The sequence below is a fragment of the Callithrix jacchus genome, chromosome 10 (genome assembly GCF_049354715.1).
Source record: "Callithrix jacchus isolate 240 chromosome 10, calJac240_pri, whole genome shotgun sequence".
NCBI lineage: Eukaryota > Metazoa > Chordata > Mammalia > Primates > Cebidae > Callithrix > Callithrix jacchus.
Window position 1 is genome coordinate 80,402,039 of NC_133511.1, and position 26,663 is coordinate 80,428,701.

Genomic DNA, 26,663 nt, shown 5'->3' on the forward strand with positions numbered 1-26,663 from the left:
CAGCCAAACAGACGGTACTCAGTAAATATTAGCTATCATTACTGTTAGAACCAGCATTTGTCTTCTAATATGTTGCTGATTGCCTTCATGATAATATGCTCATATAATCAATATAGTAGCAATGCCTATTTATCTAGAGAAAGAGTGGCAAACTGTAAATGTATGGTGCACCACCTTCCCATTTCTAATCTTCTAAGTAAATTATACTTTTAGCCAAAACCTTCTTCTTTCTCTTGCTACCTTTTGAAGTTTTCCTAAATAATTAATGTTACTTTAGTCTCTTTTTGACAATTTTTAGTTATTTTATTTGGCTGCCAAGATCTATGAAGCACAATAATAGAGACTTTCCTTTAAAGCTTTGACATTCAGGATAACTGCTACAAAAGTAAAAACATGGTTGGTGGAGTTTGAAACAAGGGCATCATTCTTTTTTCTTTTTTTTGAGGCAGAGTCTCGCTTTGTCTCCCAGGCTGGAGTGTGGTGGCATGATATCAGCTCAGTGCAGCCTCTGCCTCCCGGGTTCAAGAGATTTTCCTGCCTCAGCCTCCCGAGTAGCTGGGACCACAAATACACGCCACTATGCTCACCTAATTTTTGTATTTTTAGTAGAGATGGGGCTTTGCCATGTTGGCCAGGCTGGTCTTGAACTCCTGACCTCAGGTGATCTGCCCTCCTTGGCCTCTCGAAGTGTGGGGATTACAGGTGTAAGCCTCCGTGCTCAGCAAGGACACCATTCTTTAACAGGTTTGAAGAATAATAATCTGGATATTATTTCATCTTTTATAAAAATGTCTTCTCATTTTAAAAATAAACCTCTCTATTGGCCAAGCACAATAAAATATGTTCTATTCTAATTTTTAGATAAATTTACTCTGAAATTATTTGGGAAACTGCTTTCTGTATTAAAACCAGGTATTTTGGCCAGACATGGTAGCTCACACCTGTAATCCCAGCACTTTGGGAGGCTGAGGCAGCTGGATCCTTTGAAGTCAGGAGTTCGAGACCAGCCTGGCCAACATGGCAGAACCCCATCTCTACTAAAAATACAAAATTAGCCTGGCATGGTGGCAGGCACCTGTAATCCCAGCTACCGGGGAGGCTGAGGCAGGAGAATCGCTTGAACCCAAGAGGCGGAGGTTGCATTGAGCAGAGATCACACCACTGCACTCCAGTCTGGGCAACAGAGCAAGACTTGTCTCAAAAAAACAAAAACAAAAACAACAAACAACAAACAGAAAACCCAGGTATTTCTTCCTCTAATAGGCCAAAGGCAGCATTTTTTAGTGTCTGAATGGATTCAGAATTTCTTTTCCTTTAGCTTGTTGCTGGATGGAGTGGTAAAGGCACAAAAGAATAGAGACTTTTTATGATGTAAGTAGTATGCTTACAAATAGGCCAAATATTTTCATTTGCTTTATTTCTTTATTTTTCCCCAAGACAAGAGAGAAAAAATTCAATTCTTAGTCTGCCAATAGACCAGTGATTCCTAAGATGTTGTTTACATTAAAAGTATTATGTCCTTTAATACTAATGTTTTCTATCATTTGAGTGGCAAGCTAAGTGCGCAATTCCTTCCTCCACTGCTAGGTGGCAATTAATGCCTTATTTAGAAAAAAAGAATTCTTCCCTGACCCCACTACCCTCGCCCAGAAAAGTACGTCCATTTTCTTTTTCTTAAGGTAAGACTTCCCTTAAGGATAATATTCTTTTATTCCTGTTTTGTTTCGTCCAAGTGAATTTACATTCACCTTTTCCTTTAATTGTTGAGAATAACACATACAAATCAAACACAGACTGCAATAGCTAAGGAAGAATAAATCATATATTTTAAAGAGGGTGGTTTCCAAACTGAGTGTATGTTCATGAGTGATATAGAGTAGGAAGTTGCTATAATTTCCCTGAAGGGTTTGTTTTTTTTTTTTCAGTTTTACTAAAGAAAAATTTCCTGGCCCATGCTAACATTATGCCGAATGTAATTAATTATAAATGTAACATTATTAAATATAAAATAAAAATAGAGTAGGAAAATTATTTCAAAGACCTAAAGGCAATTTTAATGTGGTAAAATTTTTTTCTTTTTTTTTTTTTGAGACAGAGTCTTACTCTGTCACCCAGGCCTGGAGTGCAATGTTGTGATCTTGGCTTGCTATAACTTCCACCTCCTGGGTTCAAGCGATTCTCATTCTGCAGCCTCTCCAGTAGCTGGAATTACAGATGTGCACTACCATGCCTGGCTACTTTTTGTATTTTTAGTAGAGATGGGTTTTCACCATGTTGACCAGGCTGGTCTTAAACTCGTGGCCTCAAGTGATCTGCCTGCCTCGGCCTTCCAAAGTGCTGGGATTGCAGGTGTGAGTCACCATGCCCGGCCTAAAATTGCTTTTAAAAAAAATTTTATTTATTTATTTAGTTTTTGAGACGGAGTCTAGCTCTGTTGCCAGGACTGGAGTGCAGTGGCGTGATCTAGGCTCACTGCAACTTCCGCCTCCCAGGTTCAAGCCATTCTCCTGCCTCAGCCTCCCAAATAGCTGGGATTACAGGGACCTGCCACCACGCTCAGCTAATTTTTTTATTTCTGGTAGAGATGGGGTTTTACTGTGTTGGCCAGGGTGGTCTGGAACTCCTGACCTCTTGATCTGCCTGCCTCAGCCTCCCAAGGTGCTGGGATTATAAGTGTGAGACACCGCGCCCAGCCTAAAATTGCTTTTTAATGTGAATTATGGGAAAAACAATGAAATAATTATTTATAAAAGTAACTGAGAGGGTCCAACTGGCAGGAAAGGGAGGGTATAATATAAAAACAATTTTTTTCAGACAATGTTTCCATATTTATTCTTAGCAAAATTATTTAAAGATTACACATAGTTCCTATGTATTTATAATTCTAGAGAATCTGGTCTACATTTTTTTCTAAGTATGTTTAATTGTGTGTACATTGATTGCTCTCTCTGACCTTGTTTGCCAAAAAGAATACATGCAGTGGATGTTTGTTTTATATAAAATTCAAATATTAAATCCCTGTTCCAAGAACTCTCAGTTTGGGTCTTGAACTAAAGACTCTCCCCAGGCTGGACTCAATGAAGTCTAAAATCAAAAAGAAAAGCTGCTTCTGGCGTTCTAGGCCTTCCCTGTATCCAGATGGCTTGTCTGTAGCCTAGCCAGAACCAAACCGTTCCTGCTGCCTTTTCAGCTGGTCTTGGATGACAGCCCCAGGCTACACTAGCTTCCATATCCCTTAACCCTTGAATGTCCAAGATTTTTAAGAAGAGGTGAGACTTCCAATGTGAATTTGGTTGAAAGGGCAAATCAAATTTTATACTTAAGTTTAGTTTATAAAATATTTATTCACATCACTACCACCTCCCCCCCTCACCCCCATAGGCTTCCTCTCACAGAAGCTCAGTCAGCCAATTGGCATCAGAGGGAGCACCGTTTGGAAGGGAGTGTGTGTGGGCAGCTTGCAGGTGAGGACAGGGCTGCCAAGGCAGACCATGCGGTCTCTCCTGTGCCTACACCCAGTACCTGACTTGAGCCTTTCCAGAGCATTTGTATACACACAGCAGTTCTACTGTTTGGGATGTGGGTAATTTCAAAAAATATTTTTTAAAATAACTCATTAACAAGACTTACATTTAGCAAACAAGAATATGTAATGGCAGATATAAAATGACCATGCATGGATTTAAGCAGGAACTTCTCTGAAGTTGTTGGGCCAGAAAAACAAATCTACTCCATGTTTTAAAAGTACCTTTGGAAATCTTACTAGTGGCAGCCATTGTTTTCATTTGGCATCTCAAAGGTTTATTTGTCTGTGGGAATTTCACCAGAAGGTAATACACAGGCAAACTCTACACTTGAAGGCAATATTTCCCTACGGCTTTGCTTTTCTCCACAGAGAGATATTCTAACTGATTTGCAAGGGTGCTTCTCAGTTGGCCAGAATAGATATTTTCAGATGAAAGCCTATGACTCTGTGTCCCTTCCCCTCTGATTTTTGAATCTCATGTCTTAGTTCTGCACTCACTGTTATTTTTAATTATTATTATTATGTTTGTTGCCAAGCTATTCCACTTTACACAGAGCTGTTTAGAGACTTGAGAAATCCAGGCCAACATAAAGTCCTGCTTTCCAGATCAGACTACGTGAACAAATTAAAAATATATATATACAAAAGTGCCAGCTTTTAGAAAGCTCTTAAAGGAAAAAAAGAAAAAAAAAAATTAAAAACACCAAATGAAACTAGAGTTATTAAGAATGGAGCTTAAAAACAGGACCTACGGGAGGAAGACAAAAGACAAAAATTCCTGTATTGCTAAGATAAAATGGAAATCTATAAAGGAGAGAATAAAAATAGATCTGATATTGCTACAGATTTGCAGCATTTAGCCTGGAGTGCTGGGTGACTACTCTCAGTAGCAGGAACCTCTCTCAATGGCTAACATAAAAGGGGCACTCTGGCACAGGCTTTTCATTTGTGGCTTCAGAACTGAAATGCTTCCCTTGACCCTCTCTACCTGCCCAGCTCTGTTCAGATCTTCACTCCCTTGTTTTCAGCTTCCCTACTTGCTCTCTGCTTTTGCCTGGCACAAATGCACAAAGTTGCCTTCTGTGGGTGACCTTGTCTTTTTGCAACTAAGATGATGAAAATTGAAACTCTCCATCCAGCTACGTTGTCTCAGGCCACCCTGGGTAACATTCCTCCCAGTTGGACCCAGTCCTCAGGATTTTTCCCTCTGAAAAACACAGTGAACTAGACAGGGATTTAGGAAAGATTATGTCCTCAGAAAAGATATGATATTGCTTACGGTTCAGTGCCCACTTTCAGAAAATAAACTGAAATCACCCAAATGCAGAAAGATCAGAAAAATCCCATCATTTCTGGAGATAAATGTCTGATTTTCAGTTTTACACATGCTACCTTACTAAAAGTTGATACCTGATGGATTACAGTTGGGTTTTCACAGAACAATGAAATACTGCCCCTATCAGAAAGGAAATGCGAAAAAAATAATGTGAAAGCAAAAAAGGAACATGTGGAGTTAAATCTCAACTTTCCTCTTAGAAAATCTGCAGAAAAGCCCAATTAAAGGGGAAGATTGTTTTAGAATAAATCATCTAATGCTGGTTTACTGTTCTTTTTAAAAAAAGTTACACTTTTTGTGAAAAGAATTTTACTTCCCATTTCATTTTGGGATGGGGGGACTAAAACTTGGGATTATCACATTTCCATATTCTAGTGTAAAAGAAAAAAAAAGTTGCTGGCATGAAAAATGTTCTAAAGTTATATATAACAATAGTTTTCTACCCTAATTAAAATGTTGTATTTTTCTACTTTTCCATACTACCGTGAGAATTTATAAAAGGCATCCTTGCATAAAACCCTTTGACCAGATTTCACAACTCTAGTCCTATGCTAATAAGAAGTCTTTATTTAGTTTCAGTCTTTCCAAATAAGCCTGTGAGCTTCTGACGCAGCAAACACCAATTGGTCCTCTCTGTCCACTGTCCCTTGACCCCCTGCTGAAACCTGGCTCAGTCTATTCACCTAAGGTAAAACTAGACCCTATTTCTACAGAACATATTTTTCTTTGTGCAGGGGCACACAGAACTGTGGGGAGCTCTGCTCTGGCCCAGGAAAGAGATAGGGATTGGCTGCCATCCAGTTGAGTTGGCTCAAGAGAAGTTCAGCTTCCTTGTCCTCTCACAGACAGTCCCTTCCGTGCTGACCTTTAACTAATTGGCAGGGATCCAGAGCCCTGACCCTGCTTCCTCACTGCCCACACTCTTCTTCCCCACATTGTTGGTACCTTTTGGAAGGGAGAAAAGCTGGAGAAAGAGGCACTAGGGAGAGAAAAGTGCAAGTCTGAGCCTCTTAGGAATTCCCCTCCTTCTTGATAAGGGAGTAGGACTGTTAATTTCAAAGGATACCAACACATGGCATGGAAAATTTGCAAACATATGGAGAATTTAGCATGGTCTACGCATCAGGGTAGATAGTTTTATAAATCTCGGGAGAATATGCTAGCCCTTCTGCAGATATCCCATAGTCTTTTTGAAAGTCCATATTTAATGGAGCTTTTGCAAATATATTTTGCGATTTTTTATAATGATCACTATCAGTATCTCCACTGTGTAAGATTAGATTCCAAGCAAAATTATAATGCATACAATAATCAAATAGTTTATAGCTATAGCTATTGTATATAGCTTTAGCTATTATAGCTAACAGCTAAAGCTTTTTAAAATGCAGCTTATATTTAATTAACTTTGAAAAAGACTTAGCAATTCTATTAAAAATTCTCCATACCATGGTTAAAACTTTTAAAAAGTAAATGTTACAGAATAAAAATCATAATATTGTGAAAGTGCCTTTACAATTTTAAAAGCAAATATTTGATAGCATTTTCCTGATTTTTGTTTCCCCTTCGTGACGTCAGTGATGATGGCTCAGTTACATGCTTGGCATCCTTCCTCCTGCTAATTTTGTACAAACAATCCTCTCCCTCATTTGGGGGCATCTGTAACCCATTCATTTGGCTCACTCTATTTACCTTTCAAAGGCTGGTATTTAGCTGTAAGCAGGGGGAAAAAAAAAACACACCAACTTTCCAGTTTGCTGGCAACTCGTTGAAGGCAATTGACTGCTTTTCAATAGAAAATGTTTCCTTCCCCTATTGTGTCACCTCTGCCCCCTAAAATACTTTACAAAGCTCTGGCTGAGCCCTCCCATGATTGCCAGACAATGGCTTCCTTTGGAAGAAAAATAATAGAAGCAGCTGGTGTCATAAACCTGAGGTGTTTTCTTGAGTCATTGCCCTCCACCTACATTGCCTGCACAATAAATGGCACCACAGGGCTGGAAGGGACTTCCTAATTCAATCCTACCCATTAAATTTTACAGAGCAGGAACCTGAGGTCCAGATAAGTAAGGGTGTATAGTTCCAACTCTAGAGCAAGTGTTCACTTTTTCTGTGCCATAAACCATCTTTGCAGGTTGGTGAAGCTGATGGATTTCTTCTCAGAACAATGTTTTTAAGAGCATAAAATAAAGTACATGAAGCCGGACCTTTCCTTACACCATATTTCAAAAATTAACTCAAATTGGAGCCAGATGCAGTGGCATATGTCTGTAGTCCCAGCTACTCTGGAGGCTGAAGTGAGAAGATCCTTTGAGCCTAGGAGTTCAAATCCAGTCTGGGCTACATAGCAAGACCCAATTTCTTAAGAAAACAGGAATAAATCTTTTGACTTTGGATTTCGCAGTGGCTTCTTTTGTCTTTTGAACAATACCTTTATTGAAATATAACTTATATACCATAAAATCCATTCATTTAAAGCAAACATGATTTGGTGGTTTTAGTATATTTACAGAGTTGTGCAACTATTACCGTAATCTAATTATAAAACCCGATTTGGTTTTTGGTTTTTTAAAACAATAAGGAGGATTTATTGGCTTGTGTGCAGAGAAAGTAAAATCATAACACCAAGATCTGCATTTTTTCTCTGTTATTCTGCCATTTTGGCTTTTATAAAAACAGCTTTATTGAAATTAATTTACATACAGAAAATCCTCACTTAAAGTCCTTACCAGGTTTTTGGAAATTGCAACTTTAAGTGAAACAGTGTACAGCAGGTCCTCGAATAAGGCTGTTCAGTTAAACTTCATTTCATTATAATAATGAGGGAAAAATAATGGTTTCACTATATGTCCTTTTGCTTAAAGTGACAGTTTCCAAGAACCTACTGATAACATTGAGGACTTATTGTACTATACAACTCACTCATTTAAAGTGTTCTTATATCAATAGTTTTTGGCATATTCACAGAGTGGTACAACCCTCACATAGGCAATAACTTCTTAAATATGACATCAAAAGCTCAAGCAACAAAAGAAAAGATAATAACTTGTACTATCTCAAATTAAAAACTTTTTCTTTTTTTGAGACACGGTCTTGTTCTGTCACCCAGGCTGGAGTTCAGTGGCACAATCACTGCTCATTGTAGCCTCTACCTCCTGGGCTCAAGCAATCTTCCCGCCTTAGTCTGCTGAGTAGCTGAGACCACAGGCACACATGACATAGCCCAGCTAATTTTCGTATTTTTTGCAGAGACAAGGTTTTGCCATGTTTGCTGCCCAGGCTGGTTTCAAACCCCTGAGCTCAAGGAATCCACCTGCCTTGGCCTCTCAAAGTACTGAGATTACAGGCACAAGCCACTGTGCCCAGCCAGGAAATTAAAAACTTTTGTGTCACAAACAATATCATCAGGAAAGTGGAAAGGCAGCCCACGGAATGGAAAAAAATTGCAATTTATACATCTGATAAGGAATTATATTCAGAATATATTAAGAACTCTTACAGCTCAATAATAAAAAGACAACCCAATTAAAGAATGGGCAAAGGTTTTAAATAGGTATTTCTCTAAAAGGAGATATACAAATGGCCAATAAGGCCATGGAAAATGTTTAACATCATTAATCATTAGGGAAATATAAACCAAAACTACAATGAAATACCACTTTATACTTACTAAGATGGCTTATAAAAAAGACATATAATCACAGGGGTTAGGGAGGGTATTAAGAAATTGAAGACCTCAAACCACTGCAGTAGTAACATAAAATGATTTAATCACTTAGAAAAACAGTCTGGCAGTTCTTCAAACGTTTAAATGTAGAGTTAACATATGACTCAGCAATTCTACTTCTAGGTAATAATCCAAGAGAATTGAAAACATACATCCACATAAAAACTTGTACATGGATGTTTGTAGCAGCACTATTCATAATAGCTAAGAAGTGGAAACAACCTAAATGTCCATCAACAATGATAAACAAAATATGGTAGAGCCAAACAATGGAATATTATTTGGTGTTAAAAAGAACTGAAGTCCTTAAGTCCAGAAGATGGAGAGGAGTAAAGTGGAGAGTAACAGCTAATGGGTACAGGTTTGTTTTTATGGTGATAAAAAATGCTGTAAACTTAGTTTATAGTGAAGATTGTGTAATTCTGTGAATATATTATAGCCAGTGGATTGTATACTTTAAGTGGATGGATTTTATGACTTATATTTCAATAAAGATGTTTTTAAAAATAAAATACATAAGAATCCAAAGCAAACCAATTCTATTGAAACATAGTTATCAGAATATTAAAAACAAATTAGGCATATAATTATACATGTGACTATTTAATTATTTTAACATTTTAATTTAATTTAAGTACCAGGATACATGCGCAGGACATGGAGGTTTGTTACCTAGGTAAATGTGTACCATGGTGGTTTGCTTTACCTATCAACCCATCACCTAGGTATTAAGCCCTGCTAGCATTAGCTATTTATCCTGATGCTCTCCCTCCCCCCACCCTTACAGACCCCAGTGTGTGTTGTTCCCCTCTCTGTGTCCTTGTATTCTCATTGTTCAGCTCCCACTTAGAAGTGAGAATATGCGGTGTTTGGTTTTCTTTTCCTGTGTTAGTTTGCTGAGAATAATGGCTTCCAGCTCCATCTATGTCCCTGCAAAGGACATGATCTCATTCCTTTTTAAATTAACACATTAAATTCTAAAATATAGCAGTAGATCTATTAACTACCATAATTTTATAGTGTAATTAGTATATATGATATTTTAGATATCTGCAAGAAATGTGAAAGCAATAAAAAAATTCTGATTTCCATTGGTGAAAGTCATAAGGACTGCTAATACTTCATGGTTTCTTGTCTACATTAATAATTGAAGAACCACATGCTAATCTAAGCCTACAAATAGGAAGAGGTAAAAGATAGGGCAGAGGTTGGGGGACATCCTAAAGGAATTACTAAATTCAATTAGAGGTCTGTGAAAATAACGTAATTTGCTTTGCTTCCAAGTTCATACATACCCTCAATTCTGTCTATAAACTCCTTTGGGAAGTTCAGAAGCTCAAGTTTAAAACCTCTATAAAGAGATTTAGTGAAAAAGCTAGTTTTAAATTCAGACCTCCTGTCTCTATGTCCAGTGCTATTGCTCTATAATTCTACCTTTCTTTCTCTCTCTCTCTCTTTTTAGTAAAGGGAATTAGGTGGAAGAAATCAAGTGTTTATTTAAACTGCTAGACCGAGTTGGTTCTAAAAAGAGGGGGGCAAGAGTGTTGCTTGTGTGGGAGTTTCCAAAGAAAAAAGAATTTTGACTATGACTCTCCCCTTTCTTCTTCACCCTGTCCCCCCACAACACCAGCATCCATACAACCATATGCAACAAATGATGTTAGAATGTTTTTCCCTTTCACCTAGAATTTTCAAATTAAAGCATTAATTTACAGAAATAATTGTTGTTTAGAGCTCTCATGGAAAGAAGGATTTTTTTTTTTTTCCTGAGACAAAGTCTCACTCTTGTTGCCCAGGCTGGAGTGCAGTGACACAATCTCAGCTCACTGCAACCTCTGCCTCCCGGGTTCAAGCAATTCTCCTGCCTCACCCTCCTGAGTAGCTAGGATTACATGCATGTACCACCATGCCCAGCTAATTTTTGTATTTTTGGTAGAGACAGGGTTTCACCATGTTGGCCAGGCTGGTCTCAAACTCCTGACTTCAGGTGATCCACCTGCCTAGGCCTCCCAAAGTGCTGGGGTTACAGGCATGAGTCACAGCGTCTGGCCAAGGTAATGTGGATTTTCAAGTTTTCTCAGAGGGACTACTAGAATTTGCCTTTGAATGCCTGAAGAGGCAGAAAATCTGCCAGTAGTGATTGAGTCAGTTGGAGATAGGGTAGTAGTAAACTAGCTCAAACCACTCATTTTGGATTTTGCAAAAGTTTAAACAGTTTTCGATTTAGAGGGGTTCTTACTAGAACATGCCTTATGGTAAAGATTTACATAGACAGGTGCTAATATACACGTGGTCACTAAGAGATGGAATGAAGGAAAACAGGCTCAAGTTGCTTGTTTCCATCATAATGAAGCAACAAATAAGAGATGATTATAATATGCATACACAAATAGAGTAAAATAATATTTTAAAATAAGAATAGAGTGTGTGGATGTGTGGCAGAAATCTGCCATTAATTTGAAAATTGGGGCAAGGAGAGTTCTGGGTCCTCCTCTGAACTTTGCCTTCTTTCCAAATCACCTCTACCATGTAATACGGCACGGCTTGTTACAGTAGTAAGACCTGGGCACTGGTCTAGAATTGGTCATCACTTCAGTACTGGAACTTAGAAGGTTAGAGAAATCTTTTAAAATGATCATATTTTGTGGCTTTAAAATTTTAGGGAAATTTGTATTTCTTTTTGTCATCAATAATTTTCTGGGCAGTATACTTTACATGTCAAAACATTCGAGTAAAAAAGACGGAATATTTAAAGTTGACTCTCTCTGGAAAATCCAGGTTAAATAATCATTATAGTTATAGATATCAGGGACAGTATCATAGATAAAGGGAATTTGGAGTGCAGCAATGGATAGGAACTGGGAAGGGTCCAGAGCAAGATCATCATTCAGAATTCCAAGCCAAAGCAAGGTCATGGCGTCAAGGTCCAGAGATCCAGACACCCACTCTGAACAGGGATCATCAGTCAGAAACCAACAGACAAGAGACAACCAGATGAGTTCAGAGGCTCTGTGGGGGACCAAGATAAATAGCCAAATATCCAGGGCCATACTCCTTATCTGGAGCTCTGCAGGGATTGATGGAGGGAGGCAAAACAGGCAAGATAACAGACACAATCCTTGCTTAAAAACAGCTCCTGACTCAGGTCTAAAGATTTGCTGCGATTCTAATTGGAACAGAAGAACAGAACTTAATCCCTTCTTGACTAACTTGAACCTGCAAATGGGAGGAAGAGGAGATGGAAAAGAGGTCCCAAAGTAGAGGAAGAGATGGAGACAGAGCATCAGCTGCTTCTGGTGGGCAAGATCCTGAGAGATCTCTATATACAACACACACACACACACACCCCACAGAGTTAGCAAAAGTAATAGCTGATATTTATATAGCTCTTATGTTTTACTGTTGTTAGCACTTTACATATGTTAATTTAGTATTTATAATGTATCTACTAAGTGGTACTATTTTTTTTTAACTTGGAAAGGACTATTGCAGTAAGTGGTATTATTATTATGTTCATTATGCAGAAGAGGAAGTTGAGGCACAGAAAAGTTAAGTGATTTGCCCAAGCTTATATGACTAATAGGTGGTAGAGGTGGATTTCAAGGTAGACACTGGCTTCAGTTTCTGTCACTAATTCAGACTTCTTGGTATATGTATGTGGTGTGCACACACCTGTGTGTGTGTGTGTGCATGTACACACATATTTTTACATACATATGTATAGATACAGTAATGTCTATATCTGTGGATACTGGTGTACAAGAGTCAAGTGTGTACATTTCTTCCCAACTCCATATTCAGGGACATCATACTGGTAGCTTGAAATTGGCCATAGTGGAAATATTTATAGTATGGAAATGGGCAAAGGCAATAGATTAGGACTTAATTTTTTAAGAAGTTGACTTATCAACACCCCACTGGATATACATATCATATAGACACACATATCATATGGATAGACATGTGTAACATAGGTAACCAAAACCATAAATAAATTAATTCACATCATAAGCCACAAATTAAAAATATATTGTCTTTTCTTGACTAATAATATTTTATTTTGACCTTCCCCTCACACCCAGATCAAATAAAGAGATTTCTTTATAATATACTTGTTATAAATGTTAAACTAAATTTCAGTATAGAAAATAATGGCTTGCTACTGCTCTGTGTATAACACTTTATGACAGGTCCCCATCAGTCCTAAATCTGCTATGTTGTTATATGATTTTAGAAAAAAGCCCTAATGGTTGCTATCACTGTTTTTTGTTTTTGTTTTTGTTTTAGTTTTTGGTAGATTCATTATAGAGTCAGTAAGATACAGTATCTATTTACAGTTTTTGATGAAATGTGCTTATAGGTTGCTGTTAATTTTAAATGAAACTTATTGCCTGGGGCCTCCATGACTTTTTTGTTTAACTTAATAAGATACTCTGGATGTGGATAAACTTCCTCTGCTCAATATTTATTATTGTTTCATCTGCAGTGAAACAGGAACTGTACACATTTTGATAGTGGGTTGAAAGGCTTCTAAATCTCACTCTAGGCTCTTGGAGTGAGCCCCATAATGTGCAATCTGATTTTGTAATTTCCTGCAATGAAAACCAAATCTAAAGAGACAATCTTGTCACCTCACACAACATGGCAATACTAGGCAGCTCTCCCTGTGCCTACTGGATTTTCTTTGTAAAATGAGTGTCACAGAGTGTGCTCAAGGCCAGCACTCTGGCTGGGGACATGAGAATTTGTACAGATTTTGCCCTGCTACTCCAATGACAAGAGACTGGGGTCAGTAGACAATATGTTAGACAGGATCTTTATTAGCAAAACAAACATGTTAACTCTTCTCAGCTTCACCTTCTCCTAATGACTGGTGTTCTGTATTTAACAAAATATATCATGGTTAAAACAATCATCTGAACAGATTCTGGGCACAGTCATTTTTGTAATCATGCTGAGATGCAATGGAAACCATATGACTACCCTCTGGGGTTATGACTGCATCTCTTCATCTCAAAGGACAGAGCTGAACACAACTAGCTTATTATTATTATTTTAAGTTTGTGTAAAAAAGGGTCATTGTGCATGAGTTAGAGGGAAGCAAAGCTCAAAGTAAATATATTCATGTATTTATAAACATTCATTTCATAAATGCTCAAGAAATCAAATCAAAGTAAAACACAACTTGATAGAAACATTATGCTAAGTTTTATTCCCAAATAAGTTGAAGTGATCTTTTATAAACTTCAGTTTATCTTAGACTGCCTTTGGAATCCTAAAATTGTAGTGAAATTACTTCAGAAGCCTAACATGCTACAACAAATCTATATATCTCGACAGATAAAGCTATTACAAAATCACTCACAAAGCCCGTTACCTGGTATTTTTTCCTGGCTTTATTGGACATAATCAATTGATTAAGTTTGGGAAGGGAAGATCTTATTAGTAATGATGGGTACCTTGCTTGTGTCACTTTAAGAAAACTAGAGAAGAAAAAAAAATCATTGAAAAGAGAGGTAAGGCAAGCAAAAGGATTCTAGAGAATACCAGATGACTAAATGGAGTTTGAGGGTGGGGATCGGTTTTATTTTTGCTGATGTTGGTGATGAAACTTGTTAAATTTTTGTATGGGAAAACAACCTTATAATTTATTATTATTAATTATATTTTCTTATTCTCCTTCTTTAAGGTAGAAAATAGGCTAATAATTCTTGATGTGTGTGTAAGTATATATATATATATATATATATATATATGAGGAATTACCATAAAGGCTGCATTTAAACCTTTTGGAAATTTGGAGTATCATACTTTCATTTGAAGGTCCATTATTTCTATGTAAAGAGTGGGAGGAAATGTCATAGACTTGCCTGACCTAACTAGGTTATTGATATATCTAACGTTTAGGTAACTAAACATAGCACACAGCATAGTGTGTGAACTCAACACTTAAAAATCTGACTTCAGTGACATTACTGTTATGTCATTTGCATCTAGCAGATTTCACTATTATCATACATGCTGCAATTAACTAGTCTTCAAATACTATAATGATGTAATTTTTTTAATGTATAATTATTTTTAAGTTCCTTAAAACAGATTATTTGCTTGGATGCTTCTGGTGTTTCAAATCCTAGATTGAAGATTTAATATAATTTGTTTTATATATGCTATTATCAGGATGTGGTGGGTACAGGAAGAGTAACCCAAAAGCAAAGAAATTACATGGCTTTTAGAGAGTTCAAATTTAGGATCCCTATGTAATTTACTGGAGCAGATCTATGCAAAAATCATCCTGAAGAGACTTGGATCTTTGGTCAGCAGAACTGGCCTGTTATTTGACGGAAGGGGTGGTGAGCTGTTGAAGCATGGAAAAAAGACGGCCTCCAGGACAAATGTTGACAGTATTCATCCCACGTGCCCTCAGGGGAAAGAGAGTCCCAGCCAGCCAAATGCCTCTGAAGATTGCAGCTCCACAGACAAGGAGAGTCTCAAAGTAAACATGGATTCAGGAGATCATAACCAATGAACTTCCAGTGTTCCCAGCTCCCTTAGAATTATGTGAATATCCCTATTGTGGGATTAATACATCAGACTTTGAAAGCCTGATTCCTTTAAATGTTGAACTATTCTAAAGCCCCTGGCTCTGATTCATGTTCACCAAGTGACAGTCTAAGGAAGATCATGAAAGTCTACTTTAAATAGGAGAGAGTGGGCTAGCCATATGGATGTAACCCATTGCTGTTTGACATTTATTGCAAATTAATAAAGTGGCTTTTGTAGTTTGGTTGAATGATTTGTTAAAATATTAACTGTATTTTATCTTCTCTATATTTATCTCTTCTCTGCATTTCAGAAGGTAGCAAGGTTTTATAATTTCTTATCATGAGGATGTTGGCAGGACAAAAATTAGAAGGAGCTTTAAGTTAGTGGTTTTCCTCAGCTCTGGAAAAACTAAGCTGATTGACCAGATGTTGCTGGATTTCTTGGAGGGATGAGAGAGAAATCTTAGAGAGGATCTTAGAGAGGAAAGAGCCTTCTCTAGGAGTTTCCCTGAGGCTGGAGAGGGTGAAATGTCAGAACACAGAAAGATGGCAAGACTTCAGAAAGGAATGGCTACATGGAGTGCCCATGGAGGCTGGATCCTAGGCACCAAAAGTTCCCAGGTCTTAAGCATCACAAAAGCCACAGTCTCTACTCCTGAGAGTGTCCTTCAGACTACAACAGTGGGTGTCTGGACAGCAACCAGACCAACACTGCCTTGGCAAGGAGTTACTTAGGCTGAATTTCTCTCCAGCTCATATGATGGGGGTTTGGAGTCAAAATAAGTTGATTTAAAGAGGAGTGAGAAACTTGTTTTTTTCTTGCATATCTGAAATTGAGGCTGAGATTGTGAGACATAGTACATCAGTCTTGTGAGCTTAGTTAATATGAATTCATGCAAGAAATCAAATTTTTGAACCTGAAAAGATAAGGGCAAGACAATTACTCTATGGTAATAAGTGTTATTCTTTAAGGACTCTTGAAAATATGCTACTTGCCTTCTTGAAGCAGTGAGCACCTGCACTAGAGACCCCTCGGGCCCCTTTGCATTCACCAAGTTTTGCAAGAAGCACTATTCTTAGATGAATCTCTATAATTTCTATCAAGACCTCAAATATTTAATTCCAATTTTATACAATATATAATTTGTTAAATAAAGGTAAACTTTAATCCCCTAATTAATGAAGTTTTATTATAGAGCTTATATATTTTTTTTTTTTTTTTTTGAGACAGGGTCTGGCTTTATCCAGGCTGGAGTGTGGTGGTGCTATCATAGCTCATTGCAGCCACAACTTCCTGGGCTCAAGCAATCCCTCCACCTCAGCCTCCCAGGTAGCTGGGACTACAGGTGTGCATCATGACGCCCAGCTAACTTTTTACTTTTTGTAGAGATGTGGTCTCCTAATGTTGCTCAGGCTGATCTCAAACTCCTGGGCTCAAGCAAACCTACCGCCTTGGACTCCCAAAGTGCTGGGATTACAGGTGTGAGCCATTACACCCAGCCTTTAACACTTTTTTTTATAAGATACATTTTACTGAAACTTTTAATTTTTTTTATTGCATTTTAGGTTTTGGGGTACATGTGAAGAACATGCAAGATTGTTGCATAGGTACACACATGGCAGTGTGATTTGCTGTCTTCCTCCCCATCATCTATATCTGGCATTTCTCCCCATGCTATCTCTCCCCAACTCCCCACCCCCCACTGTTCCTCCCCTATTTCCCCCAACAGACCCCAGTGTGTGATGCTCCCCTCCCTGCGTCCATGTGTTCTCATTGTTCAACACCCTCCTATGAGTGAGAACATACGGTGTTTGATTTTCTGTTCTTGTGTCAGTTTGCTGAGAATGATGGTTTCCAGGTTCATCCATGTCCCTGCAAAGGACACAAACTCATCGTTTTTGATGGCTGCATAATATTCCATGGTGTAGACAGCGCATGGAGGAAAAACCAGCAAGAAGGTGGTGGGAGAAGATGGCGGTCCTGGGGCTGAATTTGCAATCTTTCTGATGAGGCTAGTCGAGTAACTGTTCAGGTCATGGCATCAAACTCAACTAAGTCTTTCCTGGCAGATGCCGGCTATGGCGAACAGGAACTGGATACCAACTCTGCCCTTATGGAATTGGACAAAGGCCTAAGATCTGGCAAACTTGGTGAACAGTGTGAAGCAGTTGTTTGCTTTCCCAGATTTTTTCAGAAGTATCCATTCCCTATTCTTATCAATTCTGCATTTCTAAAGTTAGCTGATGTTTTCAGAGTTGGAAATAATTTCCTGAGGCTGTGTGTTCTTAAAGTTACCCAACAAAGTGAGAAACATTTGGAGAAGATTCTAAATGTGGATGAATTTGTGAAGAGATTTTTTTCTGTAATTCATAGTAATGATCCTGTGGCAAGAGCCATTACACTCCGGATGTTGGGAAGTCTGGCATCAATAATTCCTGAGAGGAAGAATGCTCATCATAGTATTCGTCAAAGTTTAGATTCACATGATAATGTAGAAGTTGAAGCCGCCGTTTTTGCTGCTGCAATCTTCTCTGCACAGTCAAAGGATTTTGCTGTAGGAATCTGTAACAAAATCAGTGAAATGATTCAAGGTTTAGCGACACCAGTAGACTTGAAGCTAAAATTGATACCCATCCTACAGCACATGCACCATGATGCAATCCTGGCTTCCAGTGCTCGTCAGCTTTTACAACAGCTGGTCACATCCTATCCATCCACCAAAATGGTGATTGTTTCTTTGCACACTTTCACTCTGCTTGCAGCTTCATCTTTGGTTGATACACCTAAGCAGATTCAGCTTCTGTTGCAGTATTTGAAGAATGATCCCAGGAAAGCAGTAAAGAGACTTGCTATTCAAGATTTGAAATTACTTGCTAATAAAACACCACATACTTGGAGTAAGGAGAACATTCAGTGGAGAATGATCCAAGATGGCCGATCGATAACAGCTCGGGATTGCAGCTCTCAGTCAAAGCGCAGAGAACTAGAGGACGCCACACTTTCAGACAAATTCTGGTCGCTCATGCAGCAGAAGATCCCCAGTGGAGGAACCACACGGGTCGCCAGCGTGACTCTTGTGGCTGGCGCAGCGGCTTCGCGGCACCTCGGCGCGGCAGCTCTCGGAGCAGAGTAAGCAGGGCTCCCCTTTTGACCGAAGGTTGGAGGACCCACACGGGTCCCCAGCATGACTCCTGAGACCAGCGCAGCGGCTGTGACGGCACCTCAGCGTGGCAGCTCTCGGCGCAGAGTAAACGAGACTGGTTCCCCTTCTGACCGAGGTTTGGAGCCCAGGGAAGGCAGAGTAGCCCATTACGGACACAAGAAGGAAGCCAGACAGGAGAATCCTGGACAGAAAAGCACCATCAGTCTTAACGCCGCCATTCTGGCCCTGGGAACTAACAACTTGGACGTCCAATCAAGAGACCTAATCTGAAAGTTGGTAATTTCAAAGACGACAGGAGGATAGATTTACAATGATGGGAAGAAACCAGCATAAAACAGCTGAGAATACTCAAAATCAGAACGCTTCTACCTCTAAAGATGATCACAGTTCCACATCAACAATGGAACAAGGCTTGATGGAGAACGAGCGCATCCCAATGACAGAATCATTCTTCAAGGAATTGATAATAAGAAACTTTTGTGAGTTAAAAGAACATGTTGTAGCCCAACGTAAAGAAACTAGGAAGCTTGAAAAAAGGTTTGACGAAATCCTATTGAGAATAGACAACTTAGAGAGGAATATAAGTGAATTAATGGAACTGAAGAATACAATACAGGAACTCCGAGAAGTATGCACAGGTTTAAACACTCGAATTGTTCAAGCAGAAGAAAGGTTAACAGAGGTCAAAGTCCAACTTAATGAAAGAAAACAAGAAGACGAGATTAGAGATAAAAGGATAAAAAGGAATGAGCAAAGTCTCCAAGAAATGTGGGACTATGTGAAAAAACCAAATTTACATTTGATAGGTGTACCTGAATGTGGCGGAGAGAATGAATCCAAGCTGGAAAATATCCTTCAGGAAATTATCCAGGAAAATTTTCCTGAACTAGCAAAGCAGGTCAATATTCAACCCCAGGTAATACAGAGAACACCACAAAGATATTCCTCAAGAAGAGCAACCTCAAGGCACATAATTGTTAGATTCACCAGGGTTGAAACGAAGGAGAAAATACTAAGGGCAGCCAGAGAGAAAGGTCAGGTTACCCACAGAGGCAAGCCTATCAGACTTACAGCAGATCTCTCAGCAGAAACTCTACAAGCCAGAAGAGAGTGGGAGCCAATATTCAACATCCTCAAAGAACAGAACCTTCAGCCCAGAATTTCATATCTAGCCAAACTAAGCTTCACAACTGAAGGGAAAATAAAATCTTTTATGAACAAGCAAGTACTCAGAGATTTTATTACCACCAGGCCTGCTTTACAAGAGCTTCTGAAAGAGGCATTACACACAGAAAGAAACAACCAGTATTAGCCTTACTAAAAATATACCAAAAAGTAAAGAGCACCAACATAAAGAAGAATTTTCATCAACAAATGGATGAAACAGCCAGTCAACATCAAATGGTAGTAACCCTAAATTTAAATGGACTAAATCCCCCAATCAAAAGACACAGCCAAAACCCAACGGCATGTTACATCCAGACCTGTTTCACATGCAAGGATACACAAAGACTCAAAACAAAGGAACGGAGAAAGATTTACCAACCAAATGGAGAGCAAAAATAAATAAATAAATAAATAAATAAAGCAGGAGTTGCAATTCTCGTATCTGATAAAATAGATTTTAAAGCAACAAAGATATAGTGGTAAAAGGATCAATGCAACAACAAGAGCTAATGATCCTAACACCCAGATACATAGAGACTTAGATTCAATGAGACAGAAAATTAATAAGGATATCAAGGACTCGAACTCAGATCCAGAACAAGTAAACTTAATAAATATTTATAGAGCTCTCCACTTCAAATACATAAAATATACATTCTTGTCAATACCACATCACACCTACTCATAGGTTTAAATGAGACATTGATTGGCCATTATTAATACCCATTTTTTTTCAGAATAAAGCAATATTTCCACTCACCCTCCCTCTCTCTCTTCCTCTTTCTTTCCCTCCTTTACTCATTTTTTTTTCTTTCCTTCTCTCAAAAAAAGAAATCAACTTGTAAACCTCTAGATCCAGGTCGGCAATGTGTCTCTCATTGCTTGAATTCCTTCCTTCCCTTCCCTTCCTTTCCCTCCCTCCCTCCCTCTCTCCCTTCCTCCCTTCCTTCCTTCATCCCTTCCTTCCTCCCTCCCTTCCTCCTTCACTCCCTTCCTGCCTTCCTCCCTTCCTCCTTCCCTCCCTAAAAAAAAAAAAAAATTTCAAAGTATGAAAAAAAAAATATTCCATGGTGTACATGTGCCACATTTTCCCTGTCCAGTCTATCATTGATGGGCACTTGGGTTGGTTCCAGGTCTTTGCTATTGTAAACAGTGCTGCAATAAACATTCGTGTGCATGTGTCCTTATAGTAGAATGATTTATAAACCTTTGGATATATACTCAGTAATGGGATTGCTGGGTCAAATGGAATTTTTATTTCTAGGTCCTTGAGGAATCACAACACTGTCTTCCACAATGGTTGAACTAATTTACACTCCCACCAACAGTGTAAAAGTGTTCCTATTTCTCCACATCCTCTCCAGCATCTGTTGTCTCCAGATTTCTTGATGATCGCCATTTTAACTGGAGTGAGATGGTATCTCAATGTAGTTGTGATTTGCATTTCTCTAATGACCAGTGATGATGAGCATTTTTTCATATGTTTGTTGGCCTATTGTATGTCTTCTTTTGTAAAGTGTCTGTTCATATCCTTCTTCCATTTTTGAATGGGCTTGTTTGTTTTTTTCTTGTAAATCTGTTTTAGTTCTTTGTAGATTCTGGATATCAGCCCTTTGTCAGATGGGTAGACTGCAAAAATTTTATCTCATTCTGTTGGTTGCTGATTCACTCTAATTACTGTTTCTTTTGCCACGCAGAAGCTGGGGAGTTTGATTAGGTCCCATTTGTCTATTTTGACTTTTGTTGAAAATGCTGTTGGTGTTTTGGTCATGAAGTCCTTGCCTATGCCTATGTCCTGAATGGTTTGCCTAGATTTTCTTCTAGGGTTTTTATGGTGTTAGGTCTTATGTTTAAGTCTTTAATCCATCTGGAGTTAATTTTAGTGTAAGGTCTCAGGAAGGGGTCCAATTTCTGCTTTCTGCACATGGCTAGCCAGTTTTCCCATCACCATTTATTAAACAGGGAATCCTTTCCCCATTGCTTGTTTTTGTCAGGTTTGTCAAAGATTGTATGGTTGTAGATATGTGATGTTGCCTCTGAGGCCTCTGTTCTGTTCCATTGGTCTATATCTCTGTTTTGGTACCAGTACCATGCTGTTTTGATTACTGTAGCCTTGTAGTATAGTTTGAAGTCCAGTAGTGTGATGACTCCCACTTTGTTCTTTTTGCTTAGAATTAACTTGGCTATGCAGGCTCTCTTTTGGTTCCATATGAAGTTTAAGGTGGTTTTTTTCAGTTCTGTGAAGAAGGTCATTGGTAGCTTGATGGGGATAGAGTTGAATCTGTAAATTACTTTGGGCAGTATGGCCATTTTCACAATATTGATTCTTCCTAACCATGAACGTGAAATGTTTCTCCATCTGTTTTTGTCCTCTCTTATTTTGTTGAGCAGTGGTTTGTAGTTCTCCTTGAAGAGGTCCTTTACGTTTCTTGTTAGTTGTATTCCTAGGTATTTTGTTCCCTTTGTAGCAATTGTAAATGGCAGTTCATTCTTGATTTGGCTCTTTTAAAGTCAGTTATTGGTGTATAGGAATGCTTGTGATTTTTACACATTGATTTTGTATCGTGAGACCTTGCTGAAGTTGCTTATCAGTTTCAGAAGATTTTGGGCTGAGATGATGGGGTCTTGGAGATATACAATCATTTCATCTGCAAATAGAGACAATTTGACTTCCTCCTTTCCTATTTGACTACCTTTATTTCTTTTTCTTGCCTGATTGCTCTGGCTAGAACTTCCAATACTATATTTAATAGGAGTTGTGATAGAGGGCATCCTTGTTTAGTGCCAGATTTCAAAGGGAATGCTTCCAGTTTTTGCCCATTCAGTATGTGATATTGGCCATTGGTTTGTCGGAAACAGCTTTTATTATTTTGAGATACATTCCATCAATACCTAGTTTATTGAGGGTTTTTAGCATAAAGGGCTGTTGAATTTTGTCGAATGCCTCTCTGCGTCAATTGAGATAATCATGTGGTTTTTGTTTTTGGTTCTGTTTATGTGGTGAGTTAGGTTTATAGCCTTGCATATGTTGAAGCAGCCTTGCATCCCTGGGATGAATCCTACTTGATCATGGTGGATAAGCTTTTTGATGTGCTGTTGCAATCGGCTTGCCAGTATTTTATTGAAGATTTTTGCTTCTATGTTCATCATGGATATTGGCCTGAAGTTTTCTTTTCTTGCTGAATCTCTGCCAGGTTTTGGTATCAGAATGATGTTGGTCTCATATAATGATTTGGGAAGGATTCCCTCTTTTTGGAATGTTTGGAATAGTTTCAGAAGGAATGGTAGCAGCTCCTCTTTGTATGCTTGGTAGAATTCGGCTGTGAACCCATCTGGACCTGGCCTTTTTTTGGGTGGTAGGCTTTTAATTGCTGCCTCAACTTCAGACCTTGTTATTGATCTATTCAGGGTTTTGACTTCTTCCTGGTTTAGGCTTCGGAGGGTGCAAGTGTCCAGGAATTTATCCATTTCTTCCGGGTTTACTAGTTTATGTGCATAGAGTTCTTTGTGATAATCTCTGATGATGGTTTGACTTTCTGTGGAATCTGTGGTGATATCCCCTTTATCGTTTTTTATTGCACCTATTTGATTATTCTCTCTTTTCTTTTTTATTAATCTGGCTAGTGGTCTGTCTATTTTGTTGATCTTTTTGAAAAACCAGCTTCCGGATTTATTGATTTTTGGAAGGGTTTTTTTGTGTCTTTATCTCCTTCAGTTCTGCTGTGATCTTAGTTATTTCTTGTCTTCTGCTAGGTTTTAAGTTTTTTTTATCTTGCTCCTCCAGTTCTTTCAATTTTGATGATAGGGTGTCGATTTTAGATCTCTCCTGGCTTCTCATGTGGGCATTTATTGCTATATATTTTTCTCTAGAGACTGCTTTAAATGTGTCCCAGAGATTCTGGTATGTTGTGTCTTCATTCTCGTTGGTTTTGAAGAACATCTTTATTTCTGCCTTCATTTCATTGTTTATCCAGTTAACATTCAAGAGCCAGTTTCCATGAGGTTGTGTGGTTCTGAGTTAGTTTCTGAATTCTGAGTTTTAACATAATTGCACTGTGGTCTGAGAGACTGTTACATTTCCATTCTTTTGCATTTGCTGAGGAGTGATTTACTTCCAATTATGTGGTCAATTTTAGAATAGGTGTGATGTGGTGCTGAGAAGCATGTATATTCTTTGGATTTGGGGTGGAGAGTTCTGTAAATGTCTATCAGGTTTGCTTGGTCCAGGTCTGAGTTCAAGTTCTGGATATTCTTGTTAATTTTCTGTCTCTTTGTTCTGTCTAATATTGACAATGGAGTGTTAAAGTCTCCCACTATTATTGTGTGAGAGTCTAAGTCTCTTCGTAAGTCATTAAGAACTTGCCTTGCATATCTAGTTGCTCTTGTATTGTGTATGTATATATTTAGGATCATTAGCTCTCCTTGTTGCATTGATCCTTTTACCATTATGTAATGTCCTTCTTTGTCTCTTTTGATCTTTGTTGGTTTAAAGTCTATTTTATCGGAGATGATAATTGCAACTCCTGCTTTTTTTTGTCTCCATTTCCTTGGTAAACCTTCCTCCATCCCTTTATTTTGAGCCTTTGTGTATCCTTGTATGTGAGATGGGTTTCCTGGATACAGCACACCAATGGGTTTTGGCTTTTTATCCAATTTGCCAGTCTGTGTCTTTTGATTGGGGCATTTAGCCCATTTACATTTAGGGTTAATATTGTTCTGTGTGAATTTGATCCTGCCATTTTGATGCTAGCTGGCTGTTTTGCCCCTTAGTTGATGCAGTTTCTTCATTTTGTTGATGCTCTTTACCATTTGGTATGTTTTTGGAGTGGCTGGTACTGGTTGTTCCTTTCTATGTTTAGTGCCTCTTTCAGGAGCTCTTGTAAAGGGACCTGGTGGTGATGAAATCTCTGGGTACTTGCTTGCTCATAAACGATTTTATTTTTCTTTCACTTATGAAGCTTAGTTTGGATGGATATGAAAGTCTGGATTGAAAGTTCTTTTCTTTAAGGATGTTGAATATTGGCCCCCACTCTCTTCTGGCTTGTAGGGTTTCTGCTGAGAGATCTGCTGTGAGTCTGATGGGCTTCCCTTTGTTGGCAACTCGACCTTTCTCTCTGGCTGCCCTTAGTATTTTCTCCTTCATTTCAACACTGGTGAATCTGATGGTTATCTGCCTTGAGGTTGCTCTTCTTGAGGAATATCTTTGTGGTGTTCTCTGTATTTCCTGGACTTGAATATTGGCCTGCCTTGCTAGGTTGGGGAAGTTATCCTGGATAATATCCTGAAGAGTATTTCCCAGCTTGGATTCATTCTCTCCATCATGTTCAGATACACCTATGAAACGTAGATTAGGTCTTTTCACATAGTCCCATATTTCTTGGAGACTTTGTTCATTGCTTTTTACCCTTTTTTCTCTAATCCTGCTTCTTGTTTTATTTCATTGAGTTGATCTTCGACCTCTGATATCCTTTCTTCTGCTTGGTCAATTCGGCTGTTGAAACTTGTGTATGCTTTGCAAAGTTCTTGTGTTGTTTTTTTCAGCTCCATTAATTCACTTATATTCCTCTCTAAGTTGTTTATTCTCGTTAGCATTTCATCAAGTCTTTTTTCAAGGTTCTTAGTTTCTTTGCATTGGGTCAGAGCATGTTCTTTTAGCTCACAGAAGTTTCTTATTACCCACCTTCTGAAGCCTGATTCTGTCAATTCATCACACTCATTCTCCATCCAGCCTATTCCCTTGCTGGTGAGGAATTGCAATTCCTTGTAGGAGGAGAAGTGTTCTGGTTTTAGGTGTTTTCATCCTTTTTGTGCTGGTTTCTTCCCATCTTTGTGGGTTTATCCATCTGTCGTCTTTGTAGTTGTTGACTTTCAGATTGGGTCTCTGAGTGGACATCCAGTTTGTTGATGATGAAGTTATTTCCTTCTGTTTCTTAGTTTTCCTTCTAGCAGTCTAGCCCCTCTGCTGTAGGACTGCTGAGGTCCACTCCAGGCTCTGCTTGCCTGGGGATTACCTGCAGCAGCTGCAGAACAGTAAGGGTTGCTGCCAGTTTCTTCTTCTGCTCTCTTTGCCCCAGAAGGATACCTGCCAGATGTCAGTCTGAGCTCTCCTTTATGAGGTGACTCTTTGGATATACAAGGGTCAGGGAGCTGCTTGAGGAGACAGTCTGTCCTTTATAGGAGCTCAAGTGCTGAACTGTGAGCTCCATTGTTCATTCAGAGCTGCTGGGGAGGTATGTTTAAGTCTGCTGCAGCAGAACTAATAACCCCCCCCCTTTTTTTTCCCAGGTGCTCTGTCCCAGGGAGTTAGGGCTTTATTTATGAGTTTCTGTTGTGCTGCTTCCTTTTTTCAGGGCTGCCCTGCCCAGTGAAGAGGCAGTCTAGTCACTGTCTGCCTGCAGAGGCTTTGCTGAGCTGCTGTGGGCTCTGTCCAGTTGCCTTGTAAACTTTTCTGCAGTCCTGCTTATACAGTGTAGTTAGAACTGCCTTGGCAATTCTATAATTGCGGGCTCTCTCTGTAATGGCGGGCTGCCTCAGCAATGGCAAACTACCTCCGTAGTGGTGGACTGCCTTGGTAATGGCAGATGCCCCTGCCCCACAGAGCTGGACCGTCCCGGGTTCAGCTGTGCTTGCTGTGAAACTCTCAATCCAGATCATTTCTAATTGCTGTTTTTTTGTGGGGGTGGGACCAGCCAAGCCTAATCACCTGGCTCCCTCCTTGGAGCCCCCCCTTTTTTTAATTGAACAGTTGACTCTGTCTCTCAGGTGTTCCAGTTGCCTGCTGAAAAGGCGCTGGGATCTGCATGATTTCCTGTGCGGCGACCCATGTGCCAGCTGAAACAGCCACGCTGAGATTCATGGTACTTTTTTTCCTGGGAATCTCCTGGCCTGGCTCCCTGTTTCAGTCCCTTTTTAAATCAGATGAATGGGTGACTCTGTCTCTCCCAGGAGCTCCAATCGCCAGCTGAAATGGCACTCAGACCTGTGTATTTTGTAGAGAGAACCGCTGCTGGGGTGCCAGCAAAACAGCCATGCCAGCAAAAAGAGCCATGCCAGCCAATCAGCCACACTGGCTGAAACAGCCACGCTGGCCACCCATGGGGCTCCTCCACCTGGGAATCTCCTGGTCTGTGGGCAATAAATATCCATTTGAAAATGCGGCATCCACTCACCCTCTGTGCTTTTGCTGGGAGATGCAATCCTG

The 26,663-nt window shown here is 39.1% G+C and overlaps 1 pseudogene across 1 annotated transcript; it reads left to right on the forward strand.

Moving 5' to 3' along the window:
• The first annotated feature begins 17,069 nt into the window (after positions 1-17,069).
• On the forward strand, positions 17,070-18,265 carry LOC100413832 (integrator complex subunit 7 pseudogene; annotated as a pseudogene). Its single transcript, XR_013522766.1, has one exon. The product of XR_013522766.1 is annotated as an integrator complex subunit 7 pseudogene (transcript).
• The last annotated feature ends 8,398 nt before the right edge of the window (positions 18,266-26,663 follow it).